Source organism: Hylaeus volcanicus, chromosome 3 (genome assembly GCF_026283585.1).
Source record: "Hylaeus volcanicus isolate JK05 chromosome 3, UHH_iyHylVolc1.0_haploid, whole genome shotgun sequence".
In the NCBI taxonomy this organism is placed as follows: Eukaryota; Metazoa; Arthropoda; class Insecta; order Hymenoptera; family Colletidae; genus Hylaeus; species Hylaeus volcanicus.
Window position 1 is genome coordinate 17,251,460 of NC_071978.1, and position 15,566 is coordinate 17,267,025.

Consider the following 15,566-nt stretch of genomic DNA (forward strand, 5'->3'; position numbering starts at 1 on the left):
AGGAATGGCAGTGGGAGAAGTACTGGAACCCGTTAGGGTTACATTTATTTTTGGATGGGAGACGATACTGCTCGTGTGGTGTTCTTCGGGCTTGATGTGATATGTGGTAGACGAGATGTTGTATTAACTCATTTATGCTTCAAGCGAAAACTTTATACTTTACGGAGAATGTAAATTGCAACCTGTAAAACGATACCTGTAAAATTAACGGAGGAGAAGTGATACCGAAGAAAAGAAAACTGAAAAGAAACTCTGTGTACGTGTGGATGGAGTGTTGAGTCGTTTTGTGTAAAACACAATTTTCTATGAATATATTAGGTAGACTGGAAAGTAATGTCGTTTCTTTTACATTAAATTCAAACAAATTTTTGATGAATTTCTATTTTTAAGCAATTATGTAATCGCCCTCGTTATCAACAGCCAACTAGTGTGCAAATTTTCAATGACCGATGAAAAGCAACGAGGTGTTGAGTGATAAACAAGGATTTAAAATTACAAAAACCACATTACTTTCCAGTCTACCTAATATTTTAACGATAGATTTCTGTATAGGAGACGAGGGATAAATAGATTAATCGTTTCAGAGTGATTTAACTCCATTGCTTGTATTAGCAGGATAACAACATTTTCGAGTGAGATGTCCTACAGAGTGTATGAGAGAATTGAATTTATTGAAAATTTGGGATCTTGTATTAGGGGTTGTGTATTGTGTTATTACACTTCAAGTACGTGTGATTTATATTGTGCTAATGATAGGTGTACTTCTCAAAGAATTGGGATTCTGTATTAGGGGTTATGTACTGTGTTATTATATTTCAAGATCATGTGCTTTATAATGTGTAGAAAATGGATGTATGTGTCAAAGGATTAGGATTCTACGTTAGAAGTTATCTAGCGCATCATATTACATTCCAAATCGATATGTTATATCTATAATTCATGTGTTTTATAGTGTAAAGAAAAGAGTTAAATTGGTCGAAGGATCGAGATTTTGCATGAGGGATTATGCAGTACAATAGAAGTAGACGTAGGAACTAGTTGTGTGCCCTTACATTAAATTGTTTACAGCTACAGTTTAAAATGGTATGTGCGCTCTCTTTCTCTTTCTCTCTCCTGTGATTGAGTGAAGATTAAATGTTGTATTGCTCTTTTTTTAGAAATAAATGGTATTTACATTAGTAATGGTAGTCTACATTAGCAAGACACAAGATTAGTTTATATACTTGATGCTTCCTATGTTGATATTCCCTGTACAATGTAGAAAATATTTGAATCGAATGTAGACGCACTTCAATCATACGTCTGCGAATAACACTGATACTTTAGACTCTAAAGTTAACCCTTTGCACTCGAGAGGTGACTCTCAGTCACCATTAGGTTTCACGCAGCAAATCTATCAGCAATAATGTTTCTTTAGGTTTAATTTCTTTGGAACTCGAAGTGTCAATAAAATGATTGTCGGTGAGGTAAAGGTGACCTGATTCTCAAATCTCGATAGCTCAGCATTCGTGGCAATAGAATGCTAAGAAAGCATCTCGAGTCGCTGGTAGATACTAGAAAAAAGGCCTCGAGTGCAAAGGGTTAACTTATTCTCAAATTTCCTTTTTAAAGGATAACATAAAATTCATGAAAGGGAGGGTCACGGCATAAATTGCCACAGACACCGTTTCAGCGACCTTGAAATAGTGCTTGCCCTTGCTCGCGAACCGACCAACGAAATCGAAAAGGCTTCGTTGAAGCAAACGAACCATTTCGCACCCGATAAATGAAGTAACGGTTCGCAACGAAGACGCGTCTCGTAATATTTTCCCAAAGCCGGATAAAGAGGGGGTTAAGAGAGTATATCGCGTACGACACCTGGACCGAAGATTGTCCGATCCGGTCGGTCCAGTTTGAAAGCACAAAGATAACAAGGCGTCGCATTCAGCTTGTACAGCATATATTTCACCGTGGAACAAAAATAAAGACACCTTCGTCGTGCCTTGATTCGCCTGCTGCCCCCCTGCCATTGCGCTTGGTAGCGTGGCAACGCCAACGGGAGAACGAGGGGGCAGGGAATGAAAGAAGTCCGCCATGATATAACCCGTGACTCACCCGAACCCAAGGGAGGGATTCAGAGAAAAAAGAGCGGGGTGGAAAGAGGATCAGAGGTGAAGGAAGGAGAAGGCACAACATTGACGAGAAAACCACCCTTCCCGGCATATATTCGCACGGGAATCCATGCGAAATTTCGCCACCCCACCCGGTGGACGAAATAAACCCAACGAAGGGTGGCATTTCTGCCCGCCTCCCAGGAAGCTCCGACCCTTCCTCTGTAGCCGGGGGTAGCGGAAGACGATGCTGACTGGCCGTCGTGGTAGGGAACCTGAGCACCGTTCCTCACCGGGATAGGTCGATCCCGGGCTTGGGGGTTCGAGAAAGGGTGTGGTCGAAGGCAGCGAAATTTATGCTAATCGCCGTGGCCTTTAAAGCCCTCGAAAAGCGCGCGGGGTTAAAAAGAAGAAGGGTTCCCCAGTGCGTGTAGCCTCTCTCTTGCCAGCTACTCCATCGATTTTTCTCCCTTCTATGAACGGGTCGCGATGTATCGGTCGTGATGTGTGAGTCCTGGGCGGCGTGTGAGTCGGGGATGAAAGTGGAGAGCACCCCGTGTGCGTGTGCGAACCAATACTGCCCCGTCCACGTGACCCACACACGCGAACATCGTTCCCACTATACTGTACACAAGGCCGAGCACACAGGCGCGGTGAATGCGTGAAAACGAGAGGGATGTGCGTGCCGGGGCAAAAATATTGCGTGTGTGGCCCGGCAGTATCGGACCGACGAAAAACTCGGCCGGGCAAGCGAGGAAAAACGCGACGCGCGACTCGATCGTCTTCCGCGGACGTCTCGGTCCGGCTTTACACGGGAAACTGGGTCCGTTTTCGTCGTGGGACCCCAAACGACGCTGGTTAACGTGTTTCCTCGGCAGTGGTGCATAACGGAGGAGGATCGCGAAACCACTTGACGGTTTATCGCCTTCGTCGAAGAGAGTTGGGACGAGGATCCCGGATACCCTGCGCATTCGCACCTGCGTCTTCGCCGCGGCCAACGGGAACGCATGTGTCGATATGCCGGATGCACGTGCTGCACCGATCCCGTCGAGGAGTGAGTAACCATCCACAGCTAGCAACGGTGTCACTGGCCAGACTTTTCGATCGTCGTCGCGACACACCGAGGCGTCCAGGCGCCGCGGCCGGGACCACCTTCGAGATAGTCCTAGAACCCTCGACGTCTCTCGGCATTCTTTTCCATGGATACGATATGTTCCGTTTATGGGATTTGCGTTGTTCGAGTGTTGAGCCTCGGTGTTTCGCGGTGAACGACGTACGCGTATTTTCGAATACTAGAGCTGCGGAGATTGTACCTCGGTGATGTTCACAACGTGGGGAAAGCCGTCTTCTTGCCCGTAAATTAGTTTTCATGGTTAGAATTGTATTAATTCTTGGTTACTGTGATACAAAATCTCCTTCGATAGTGAAATTCTTTAAAACGTGGATTGCTTTGTTTGAATTGCAGTTAAGGCCAATCTCGCCAGCTCCAGAGTATTCTTATGGGAAAATTTTACATGTGTACTAGTACCTACAAATGAATTCGTGTTGTGTTGATGAATCGAGTTTCGAGAAGTCCATTCATAGAATGAGTTTTCATGGTAAGGATTCCATTTGTCGCTATTTTAAGCGATAAGAAATCGTGATCAATAGTGAAATAATATTTCTCAAAAATTATTATCATTGAAATTAATACTTTGTTCGGAGGTGATATTTCTAGGTTCCGAGTATACTTCTAAAAATATCTCGAGTGTGTGCTTATAGTACCAGTAATTGACTCGCTAACTTCAAGATATTGCTCGAAGCTATGAAGACTGTCCTTTAGTGATGAACGTGATATGAGATTTGTTCGTGTATAAAATGAGTTTCCATGATAATGATTCTATTAAACCCTGTTTTAATGAAATCGTCACCAATAGTAAAATTTGCTTTTTTCAAAAACTGTTATCATTGAATTTAATATATTATATAATTTAATATATAATTTAATATATATTTAATATATTTAATATATTTAATATAATATATTTTAAGATATTTCGTTTAGAGGTTGGCATCTACAGTTCCAGATTATATTTCTAGGAAAGTCTGGAGTGTGTACTTGTATCAATAATCCGTACAAGATCGTGATCAATAATAGAAAAACTTTCTTCACAAATTTTTTATTGCTACCAAAGGCCAATCTCGTCAGCTTCTGAGTATTCTTCCAGAAATATTTGGTCTGTGTGTTTGTACCGTTGATCGACTTGCATCGTATTGACAAATCAAGCTTGAAATGGTGGTCGGAGCGATCGGAGCTGTTCTTAGCCGATTTTTACGATGTGAGACAATCTTCTTATCCATCCAGCGCGTTTTTATGAGAGTAATACTATAAACCACTGTTTTATGCGATGTGAAACTTGCGATGATCTTTTCCAAGCATTCTGATCGTTAAAACTGAATTCCACTAAAGGGTAATCTTTCAGCTCCCAAGTATAGTTCTGCAAATATATCGCGCATATATTTGTATCGTTAATTACTTCGTGCCGCTTAGTCTCCAATGTTTATGCGTGCACTAGTGAATCGAGAAGATGGCTCAGTCGCTATGGAGCCTTCAAGAGTTGACAAAAATCGAGAACCTTCGTTTAGATCAGGGACGACGATAGGAATGCTATTAATTTATGTAATACGACATTTTTACATAAAGTGAAACAATACTTTTCCAAAGATGCTGGTCGCTGAATTCTATCCTAAAATAATCTTTTTAAGCACAAAGTATGCTTCTGGAAACATATTTAATTAATCTTCAACGTGTATGCGTGAATCACAGTTAATCGATCAACATTGTCGCAATTGCTAAGCTTTGTGTGGTTCACTCATTTTGGAATCTTTACGCGTTGACGAAAATCTGAAATATTTATCTAGACAAAAGACAGGGATGGAAATGCTATTAACTATATAGCTAAGCTATTAACTAATCTAACAAATAAACCTTGCACCTACAATGAAACAATATTTCTCAAGCGTGATTGCTGTAAATCTATTGATATTTGTTTATAATGTGGCTGGAATTATTGGAATAATTTAATAGGCAAATATATTAGTTATTCGAATGCTGTAAATAATGTTTGAATATTTAAATACTTCAATATCATTCCTCAAATATTATTATTTAAACATGAAAGTATCCAAATACTTACAGTAAGGGTGAAACTACTTGATTCACAATCTACATACATCATTCTATTCGAACACTATGAATATAGAAATACTCAATCGAAGTACATAATCGAATAATCACGAATTGGAATTATATTCATCGAATATTTGAATAGAATACTCATTGGAATACAAAAATGAGATGAAACAAATTGTTCTATGCCTTGTTTACAATTGGAGTACACAAATATATAGATTAAATGACCATTCATTTATTTACGTTTTACATTCAGGTACTTAATATAATAATTTTGACAAAATAAAGTGACGTGCTATCTTTTAACTCTAAAAGATTTTCTATAGGTGGTTTAGATACTTTCAACTTCGATGACGTACGATATAATTTGATTTCCAATTAAATTCAAATTGAAACCCATAAGCTTTATGGAAACTTGCAGAGTCTTTATGGAAACGTGGATAAACTTACTGCTTCTTCCCTTACTAACCTCCCCTCATCGATAGGTGAATAACTAGATGAAATCAATAATAACTATAATAATCAGTAATTACTAAAAGTTAAATACGCATGTGACAATTTTACAATTACACTTTCAAATACAAATTATTGAGAACGTGACTTCACGAACGCCTCGCTTTCATTGATCATGGGGGCCATAAGCTTATTCAAAATGGCGCACACCCTCAATATGTCGCGTAAGCGAGTTCTATAGCACACTGTGTGACACCAGAGTTGGAAAAAATTTTATTCGAACAATGGATGACTGATGAATTATTTGCTAAGTTAAATTTCATTAAATAATTATTCGGAGAATAATGAAGTAATTCTTGTAGTCATTAATAACAATCCCTTTGATTTGCGGAATTGTATAAATTATTAAAACACCTTCAACCCTAATTCGGATCCACTTCAGTAATTTCCATATCTATATGTATGAATTATCATGGAAAACGTTGAAATAATATAATTTTTGACAAAATGTCGGGTAAGAAACAATTTTCTAATAAAATATTTCAACACGTTTACATGTAAAATACAAACCGTCCAGTAGTAATACCATAAGCAATTTAATTTTTCGTAATTTAGTTATTTCTCTTTATTTCATTAAAACACGTATGAGTTCTCCATTTTCCTTTAATAAAGCAAGTGACTGCTTATTTCCAAACTAACTTTTCCTTAGCCATATAATTCCTTCCCGCCACTCCTTTCCTTAACTAAATAATTCTTTTCTTTGTTAATTAAATAAATCAAAAGGGTTTCCTGTAAGAACTACAATAATTACTTTATTATTTTCTTCCAACAAGATTATTTTCTTTCTACAGATATATATATATATATATATATATCTGTAGAAACTTTTATTCGTTGAATAATATTTATCCAGCTATTATAGAAACTTTCCCCATCTCTATACGATATACTTCAAAGAATAATCGGTTTCAACAAAAACAACAAAAGAAATGGCAAGGAAAAGTACTTAAGATATTTTTTATAAAAAGGGATCAGAAGTTCTACGATCGTGCTGCAAAAACAACCGTGAAATTATTCAAGCCAGCGTCGTTGTGGTCCCATTACACAGCCGCAAAGTCAGAGACAACCGATCTCAGTATAGAAAACGTTTCTTTCCTCGTCGTTAAGGGCACCGTGACAAGAAAACGCTCGGAGCTCGACAAGAACATTAAACAGTGTACGTAAAAACGGGTTTAAATGCAATATCGAGCGTATAAGCGATGCGCGCCGTAGCGTAGACGATCATTTTCTACTTCTCCTTTTTCCTCTTCCGTTTTCTTTATTATTGTATCGCTTTGTTTTGTATTGTTTTTGAAGACAGACCAATAGACAGTGGATCCTTATACAAATTCATATTTTTATGTACACACACGAAGAACAGAAACGTAAATTAAAGTATGTATTGTCTTCTAAACATTGTAATGTGTATTTTATTTTCTATAATTTGCTATATTTATGCAGTGGTACAGTCTACAGATAACAGTATATGTATAACTATGCCTTTGCACTGAACGAGATTTATTTTTACACTTGTACTTCCACCCTGGTAGAATAAAAATATATTATTGTTCTTGTTGTTGTTGTTGTTGTTGTTGTTGTTGTTGTTTTTCATTTGTTGATTAATTTAAACAGATATATTTCCTCGCCATTTTGTTACATTAAAGTACCAACTTTCATGAAAAACACAGATTCCTTTGACACTTGTTTTAACATCTCTCCGGTATAACTGGAGATCATCAGTAGTATAGTTTTTCTTTTACAATGAACAATAAGTTTATCATAGAAAGGCACAGAATTAATTGCCACATGTAATATTAAGGTGGTACATCTGAAATGTCGTTTTTACAAATGAAACTCTAACTATACAAAACTACAGTATATTCAATAAAATACTGTACGTTTAATTAAAATAATTTTCACATAGTTCTATATTTGTATTAATTTTGAATGCATTTCTTCTATTTCATTGCAATAAGATTCTGCATTAATTATACAATCAGAGGATAGAAAATGATGACGAGTAAGTTGATTTCCTAATAAAAAATCACCAGCCTTGAATTTTTCAAATCAGCGTTAAATTATTGTAATATTCACGTAATCTTTTTCAAAAGCTATCTTTTTATTTTTAGCAATTTTCACCACCGTCTTCACAAGATTATACTCATATTAAAAATTATACGGATATTTTAAATATTCATATTTGATGATAGTAAGATTCTAATGTTTCTACTGTAAACATCTTTAGTATTTTAAGGTGTTTGCCTTACAGCATATTTCTGCTTCTTTAATACAATTACAATCAATTGATAACAGAGTAGACGGGAAATGGATGTCATTGGCCCGGGTGATTGAAACACTAGAAAAACGACATTTCATATGCACCAACGTAATATTTATCTTAGGAAGAATAATAAAAAAAAAAATAGATTTTATGAAAATGTCACGCCAAAAAGACCCCATAAGCCTAATATCGCATGGATGAACGATGCGCGTGGCGGCGTGGACGACGTTCGAGGACAAGGACGACGCACAGAACGAGGACGATGAAGAAGGCGCGGGCGTAAAGGGCGAAAGATGCACGAGCCGTCTACGCGAGCGCGTAGGCGAATAGCACGCGTGCAAATAGTCGCACGCATAATGCACACCGCTTGTGTGGGCCAACCGACTCGGCGTGTCTCGCATTTACAATTCAATTTATATATCGCCCAGCATGACGGTGACCTGCGAATAAATCCTCGCTGCTGAAAGATCCCGAAGCGTTTTCCGGCATCGAGCGCAGGACCGCGTTTCGTTCTGACTTTTCTAAAATGGCTGACGTTGATGAGTGGATTCCCATTAGAGAGGCGATTATTTAGGTATTTAGTGGAAGTAAAAAATTCGGTTGAATAGTGGGTACATCCTTATCTTCTTGTTAATATTCACAAGTGTAATTGAGGAAATGGTTTCGTTTGTTGATGTAACGAATAATTCAATTCAGAAAATATAACACAATATCGTTTCGGGGCTAATGTGTTGATGAAATACTAATCCCCTTAGAGAGTAGCACTATAGATTCTAATGATAAGTAGGTAATTATGGAAACCGAAAGGAAACTAGTTTTCGTAGTCACATTTTTGTTCGAACAACTAGCTATGTGGTATTATATTTTATAATGTATGCATTATCTTAATTCATATAATATATTTGTTTTCAAACATTTCTTTGTATGTATACGTCCATGACATTTTTATGGATTCAATAATTATGTATGTATCGTTATCTTTATACATATATAAAATTCATATTTATCTTTATGTATTTTTTTGTATAATTATTTTCATAATTACTTTTTAGTTCGAATAATTATTTACGTATCGTTATCAATGATTCCCACGTGTGACTATATCATAATTTATAGTATATGTGGCATTGTGATTTAAATAAAACATTTTTCTTTCTGCATATCTTTGTTAGATTATTTTAATTTTTTATTGATTTCAAAAACCATGGTATAATATGATTATTTATAGTGCTACTCCTGAAGAAGGCCAATATTTTATCGAAACCTTAGGTCATAAAATGATGTTATGCTTTGAGAACTGAATTATTCATTAAATTTAAAAATCCTCTGTTCTCTCGATTATATTTATAAAAATTCATTATTTATTGTACTCGCTTCGAACAATTTTATCATAGAGCAAAAGAACAATAACTAAGTATTTATTTGCAACTCAGTACATTGATACACATACTGTTCAGAAAAATGGATTTACTCACTGAAAAGTAATAAGCATTCTCACTACAGGAAAAAATGTGATCTTACCACTTTCTTCTATTTGCAACATAACAGAAATTACGATTCGTTCCAAGAGCATGACTTACATCGTATACTCTACTTGTTTTCGATAAAGTACAAAGAAAAATTCATGGCATGCATGTACACGAATAAATGAAATAATTTATCACGGCAGACAGGAGAATTCGTATCAAGAATTAACGTAAAATGACCATAACTAAATGTTAGGTACTTTGGAAACTTCGGTTATATCGTGTTACAAACAGTGTCGCAAGAACGGACACATGATCGACGATATTATTTCGACACGAATTGGGTTAACCTGGAGTAAAACGTTATTTGACCAGCGCTGATTGCCTTAAAGTCTTAAAGAGATGGATTTGCTCTGTCATTAGGGCAATTCATTTGTCGAATCGTGTCGAATCAGGTGAAAGGTCCGCAACATTGATTTACATTGAATCGTGGAATATGCCTCATAATATAAACGACGAAAATCGATTATAGTCGCGCTATTAAAGTACGGTCTATAAAATTATCTTATCTTATCTATAAAATTATGATTTACAATTTTCTAACTATCCCTCCATGTGACTATTGCACCAAATTCCACGTCCTTCATCTGTGTCAATGCGGGCTTGCTTTCAACATACTGAATTAGGATCCAATAAATTCTAACAATATTCTAGTAGGATTCTAATTAGAAATCGTACAAAATAAAAAAATTTTAATATCACATCATTTAAACCCCTTATTTACTCGTTAAAAAGAACGTTGATCCATGTCGTGAACCAAAAATTTTGGTTGGACATTAACTGAGACAAAATGTTGAACTACAACCAAAAGGAAAATGTAGAGAAGTTAAAAACTTGTACACTTTTCAAATAATAAAAATTCAGTGAATGGTAGTTTCACATTGTTGGTTCTGTAGGTTACAGTCAATATTGCCACACCGTAATTCAATTGACAATTATAATTGAAATCGTCTATTGCAATTGATAATTGGCTTTTTCGATTGCGAAAATGAATTGTTTGTACCTATTACAATTAATCCATTGTCAGTAACGATTGCAACTGACAATTAAGTTTTCAATTTGTTAAAATGAAACACTTGCAGCAACTACGATTGATCAATTACCAGTAGCACTTGCAACTGACAATTAATTTCTCTCATTGCTAACATGATGTGCTTGTAGTAATTACAATCGATCTATTTGCAATTACTGTTGCTCGTTATAATTTTATTATTATAAAAGCTGATGTGATTTTTCGACCATGTTTGAAGAAGGAAAAGTAAAGTTTTAAGATGTCATCAAGCGAATCTTTAATAGTTTACCATTGAATCCAGTATCGTTCCTTGCGCGCATTGTGTTTAGCGTGTGCGAATTGATTTTAAAGCTCAATATAATCCATGATCTGCAGTTATCACGTAAACCATACACGTGATATCTCGTGACCCACGAATTATGTGTTAATATTGCTACAACATAAATTTCTAATAAACTCACGAATGATTCATAGTTGAATCTCCCCATGCAATCATAGATAACGGAGATATTTAAGTGTTCCCATTTAAAAGCCCAGCCCTGCATAGATTCGCATAATAATAATAATCATCAGAGGTTTAATAGATTCCCTGTAAGAATTAGAATCGTCTGTCGGAGTCAGAAGGTACTTAGACTCCGAGGGACGATTATAAAGGAACGTCCGCGTCTCACCTTTCGCACAGCGTGTGTATTTACGCGATGAGCTATCAGCTGGATCGTTCCGCGATCGTAGAAACGTTTCATGGATCCGTTTTCTCACGCAGATAGTATCTGATGGCGCGATGCTCACGGTGAACCAGGAGGATGAGGGCATGCGCGCACGTACATCGTGTCGCAATTATTGGATGAAATAAGTTAATTAATAATTGATTCGTAGCCGTGCCTTCGACTCGAGCCACGAATGATCGCGGGTTAATAACACCCTACCTAGACGAAAGGCGGTAGCAGCAGAGCTCGATACTTGGAATATTAATCGCGCCGATTGCATCGAGAAAACTCCTTGATATCTGGTATATCGGGTTTATCGCGTCCATTTCTCAGCCGTGAAACGAAAAAGAATACACCTCGAGAGGAACGGACGACTCTTGGTTGCAAAACGAAAAAAGAGGAACGCAAGAGTTAGGAGCACTTCGATTTACGGTTGGACCTTATCAAACCGAAGAATGCAGTAATGTTGACGATAATTGCTTGTAAACTCGCGTTTATTATTTTGGAACCAGTTACGCGCCGTTTAATTCCTCGATTCACCAATTAAGTTGATTATTTGCATCATTCGAGCTGGTTTTGATAATACAACTCGACAAAGATGAAAATAAACAGTAGGGCTTCTGAACAGCAAAGTAAGACACTTTCCAGTCGATAGTAAAATGTTTATAGTACAAGATTTTTTTCGATCTTCAGAGCGAAGACATTTTCCAATTTATCTATTGAATTTGTGAACAAACGAAATAGTTTTTACGCAGATAAATTATTACACGTCTAAATGAGATCTAAATAAAGTCACTAAAATATATTAAAATTAGAACTATCAACAACTAAAACGATCAACGCATAACTATTATACATATATATATTACTATGTCTATGATAACAGAAAATACAAGAGCAAATCAATTTCTCAATACAATTAGTTTCCTCTGATGGTAAATGTCATTAAAAATTCTTGCAAAAATATTGTTAATAATCGAGTCATTTTAAAAAGAATTTCGATTTATGCACATAGTTCAAATTGACCAGCTTTTGAGTAGTTTTATTGTTAACTATAATAAAAGTAAAAATAAAACTAGCATGTGTAATATGAACTATTAATAAATTTGATTACACTATTGAAATAATAAAAACGAAACGTAGAACTTTTAGTAATAGAATGCAGTGCGTTAGTAACTTCTTATGATTTGTGTTCTGTTAATTAATAAATTGAATGTAAAATGTTTTATCTTTTTAAAAATCTTGTAAATAAATATTGGAAATGTACGTTTTGAGTGTGAGTCATAAAGAAGTTATCAAAAAATCATGAAATAGAAATCATTAAATTTGTAAACAATTGAACTCTCACCTTCATTCTACTATATTAAAAATTTTGTATTAGATGTATCAAGTTTGTTGCATTCATTTCTCAGTCGTGAAACGAAAAAGAATTCTCTTCAGGGGGAACAAACGACTCAAAGAATAAAAAGAGAAACGTAAGGGCTTGGATCACTTCGATTTATGGTTGCACTTTATCGGACCAAAGAATGCAGTTTAGTTGACGATAATTGCTTGTAAACTCGCGTTTATTATTTTGGAACCAGTTAAGCAGCATTTAATGCCTCGATTCGCCAATTAAGTTATTTGCAACATTCGACCTGGGTTTGGTAATACAACCAAACAGAGTTGATCAAACCCTAAATTACGATTACTTGATTGTTTCGTTTCCTCTTTTGAACATTTTCCAAAGAAGGAACGAGACAAACATTGCCTAACTCTACAACCTAACGAAAATTTAAGTAAACAATGGAGTTTGTGAAGTATAAAGCAGAACATATTTTAATCCTCGTATTTCCAAAAGGTTAATTCGAAGGGAGATCGACACTACCACGAATCGAGTGCATTTGAAATATGAAATAGAGGAACAATATTTATTCAGATCTTGAACACCGATAGTAGTGGAAGGTTTCGTAAATTCTGAAGAAAATGAATACGTTACGCCGTGCAATTTCTGACCGCAATAAAGAATAAGTCTGTGCGAATAATGTCTGGCGTGATAGAGAACAACTGCAGGCAAGTAATTTACGTTGCCAGGGGGTTTCGTGTATTAGATATTAATATGTTATGTTTGTCGGAGGTCGTACATTATACTTGACTCTGCATATATACGGGTTGTAGTTTCGTGTATACGATGCCATTAGCGATGTGATATGCACACCATCACGTTGATGTACACATTTTCCACGAAGACAGGCCTGGGTATTACTGAAATATGTTCGATTGTTGGTAAAAGTCAGTTTAATTTGCGAATCGAGGCACTAAACAATGCTTTACTGGCTTAAAAATTATAAACGCATTATACAGGCAATTACTCGCGGCGTTATTGCATCCTTCGTTCTAGCAATATAGAGGGTTTACTAAAAGAGGATTTAGAATTTTATTTCTTAATAAAACTTAGGTTTTTTGGATATTTCATTTTTTTTTTATTTTAAACAATTATACAAGATTACTAGTCTGGGGACTTTATGCATTTAGAACGTACAATTATATCAAAAACATACATAAAATATACATAATGTATGTTGAACTATATATTGCACATGTATATTGCACTATAACTATGCTAATGAGAATATTTGTGATTAACAAACAACATTCTAAAGCCCTTTTGTAAAACCTATTATGACGAAATACTCATGAATTTTTATTCTTGGTATCAAGTGTTGGATTGGTTGATGTGTTTTGAGGAATTTTTAAATGAAAAATGAGAATACAATTCTTTGGTATCGAAAAAACACTATTTAATGATAGGTGCATGCATTCATTGTTTGAACAATACAACAAATACTTTTAGTGTTGATTACAAGCGTGTATCTATTATATTATATGTGTATTATATTATATATATATATATTTGATAGTTCTATTCTTATTTGATGAGGACAAGAGTTCAAATAAAGGTGTAGAAAGGAGTTTAAAGGAGTTTAAAGGTGTACATCGTTTGTTTATACATTACGTAACTTAATTATATCACATTTCAATATGATTATATTATAAAATTATGTATTTCATTCCTCAGCTCAATAAATTTTGAAAACCAGAGTAAAAAATTATTACTAGACTGCGGATATTTATACAAATTAATATTTTCGCAGATTCAGAAAAAGAATCGAAACTCGAGTTAAAATAAAATAATTTTTTGGAAAAAAAATTTAACCGACTTCAAAAAAGGTACAGTGAAAAGTATGAAATAATTTATAGTTAATTTATATGAATACACACTAGCTCTAGATATAATTGCGTAAAAGTATGGGAAAATGCAGTGAAAAGTGTGAAATAATTTCTATTTATATTGCATTATTATTCACCATCGTTTGATGAATTTGGTTAAATTATTAAATACATCATATTAAATGCAATGCACCTCTTTCGGAGGCGGCGCATAATGTAAAAAATTTTTAATTCCGGTTTGGGTTAGCTTTTGGTAGAGGCGGCAATATTGAATGCTGTCAATGTATACATGTTTATTGTCTATGTGGAATTAATAGTTAATGTATATAATATGTACACGGAAATATCGTTTGAGTAGATTTGGGGCTTTTTTGGAGGGGAGGGGCGGCCACATTGATTACTGCTAATGTATAAACTCTCCCCATGGAAATACTGTAGGAATAGGTTTGGGATAGTATTTAGTGGGGCCGGCGATATTGAATAGTGTTAATGAATATGATGTCTAAAGCGGATGTAATGATAGCAATAGTTAAAGACCATATTTTTTGTTTCTCCGACAGAAAGTTAAACCAAATTTGGCAATTTTGAATATACTTAATTTTAAGTTTTGCGCCGCCTCCGAAAGAGGTGCATTGCATTTAATATGATGTATTTAATAATTTAACCAAATTCATCAAACGATGGTGAATAATAATGCAATATAAATAGAAATTATTTCACACTTTTTACTGCATTTTCCCATACTTTTACGCAATTATATCTAGAGCTAGTGTGTATTCATATAAATTAACTAGAAATTATTTCATACTTTTTACTGCATTTTCCCATACTTTTATCTAGAGCTAATGCGTATTCATATAAATTACCTAGAAATTATTTCATACTTTTCACTGTACCTTTTTTGAAGTCGGTTAAATTTTTTTTCCATAAAATTATTTTATTTCACTCTTTTTAGTGGCAATCTATAACCAATAGGTTTCATGCAATAACAATAGTTATGAGCAATATACAGGATGACCCAAAAACGTCGGAGGTCCTTGAAAAGGATTGTTCCGCGGGTGGGGGGGGGGGGGGGG

The 15,566-nt window shown here is 35.2% G+C and overlaps 1 protein-coding gene and 1 long non-coding RNA gene across 3 annotated transcripts in view; one reads left to right on the top strand and one right to left on the bottom strand.

Annotated features, from left to right (window-relative positions):
* LOC128873425 (protein cortex-like) overlaps positions 1–15,566 on the bottom strand; it is a 355,555-nt gene that overhangs the window by 314,613 nt on the left and 25,376 nt on the right. The gene's annotated exons all lie outside the window — the stretch shown is intronic.
* Positions 3,226–4,017, top strand: LOC128873426 (uncharacterized). Its single transcript, XR_008456415.1, has 3 exons — positions 3,226–3,462; positions 3,556–3,688; positions 3,795–4,017. It is a non-coding gene; the product is annotated as an uncharacterized LOC128873426 (long non-coding RNA).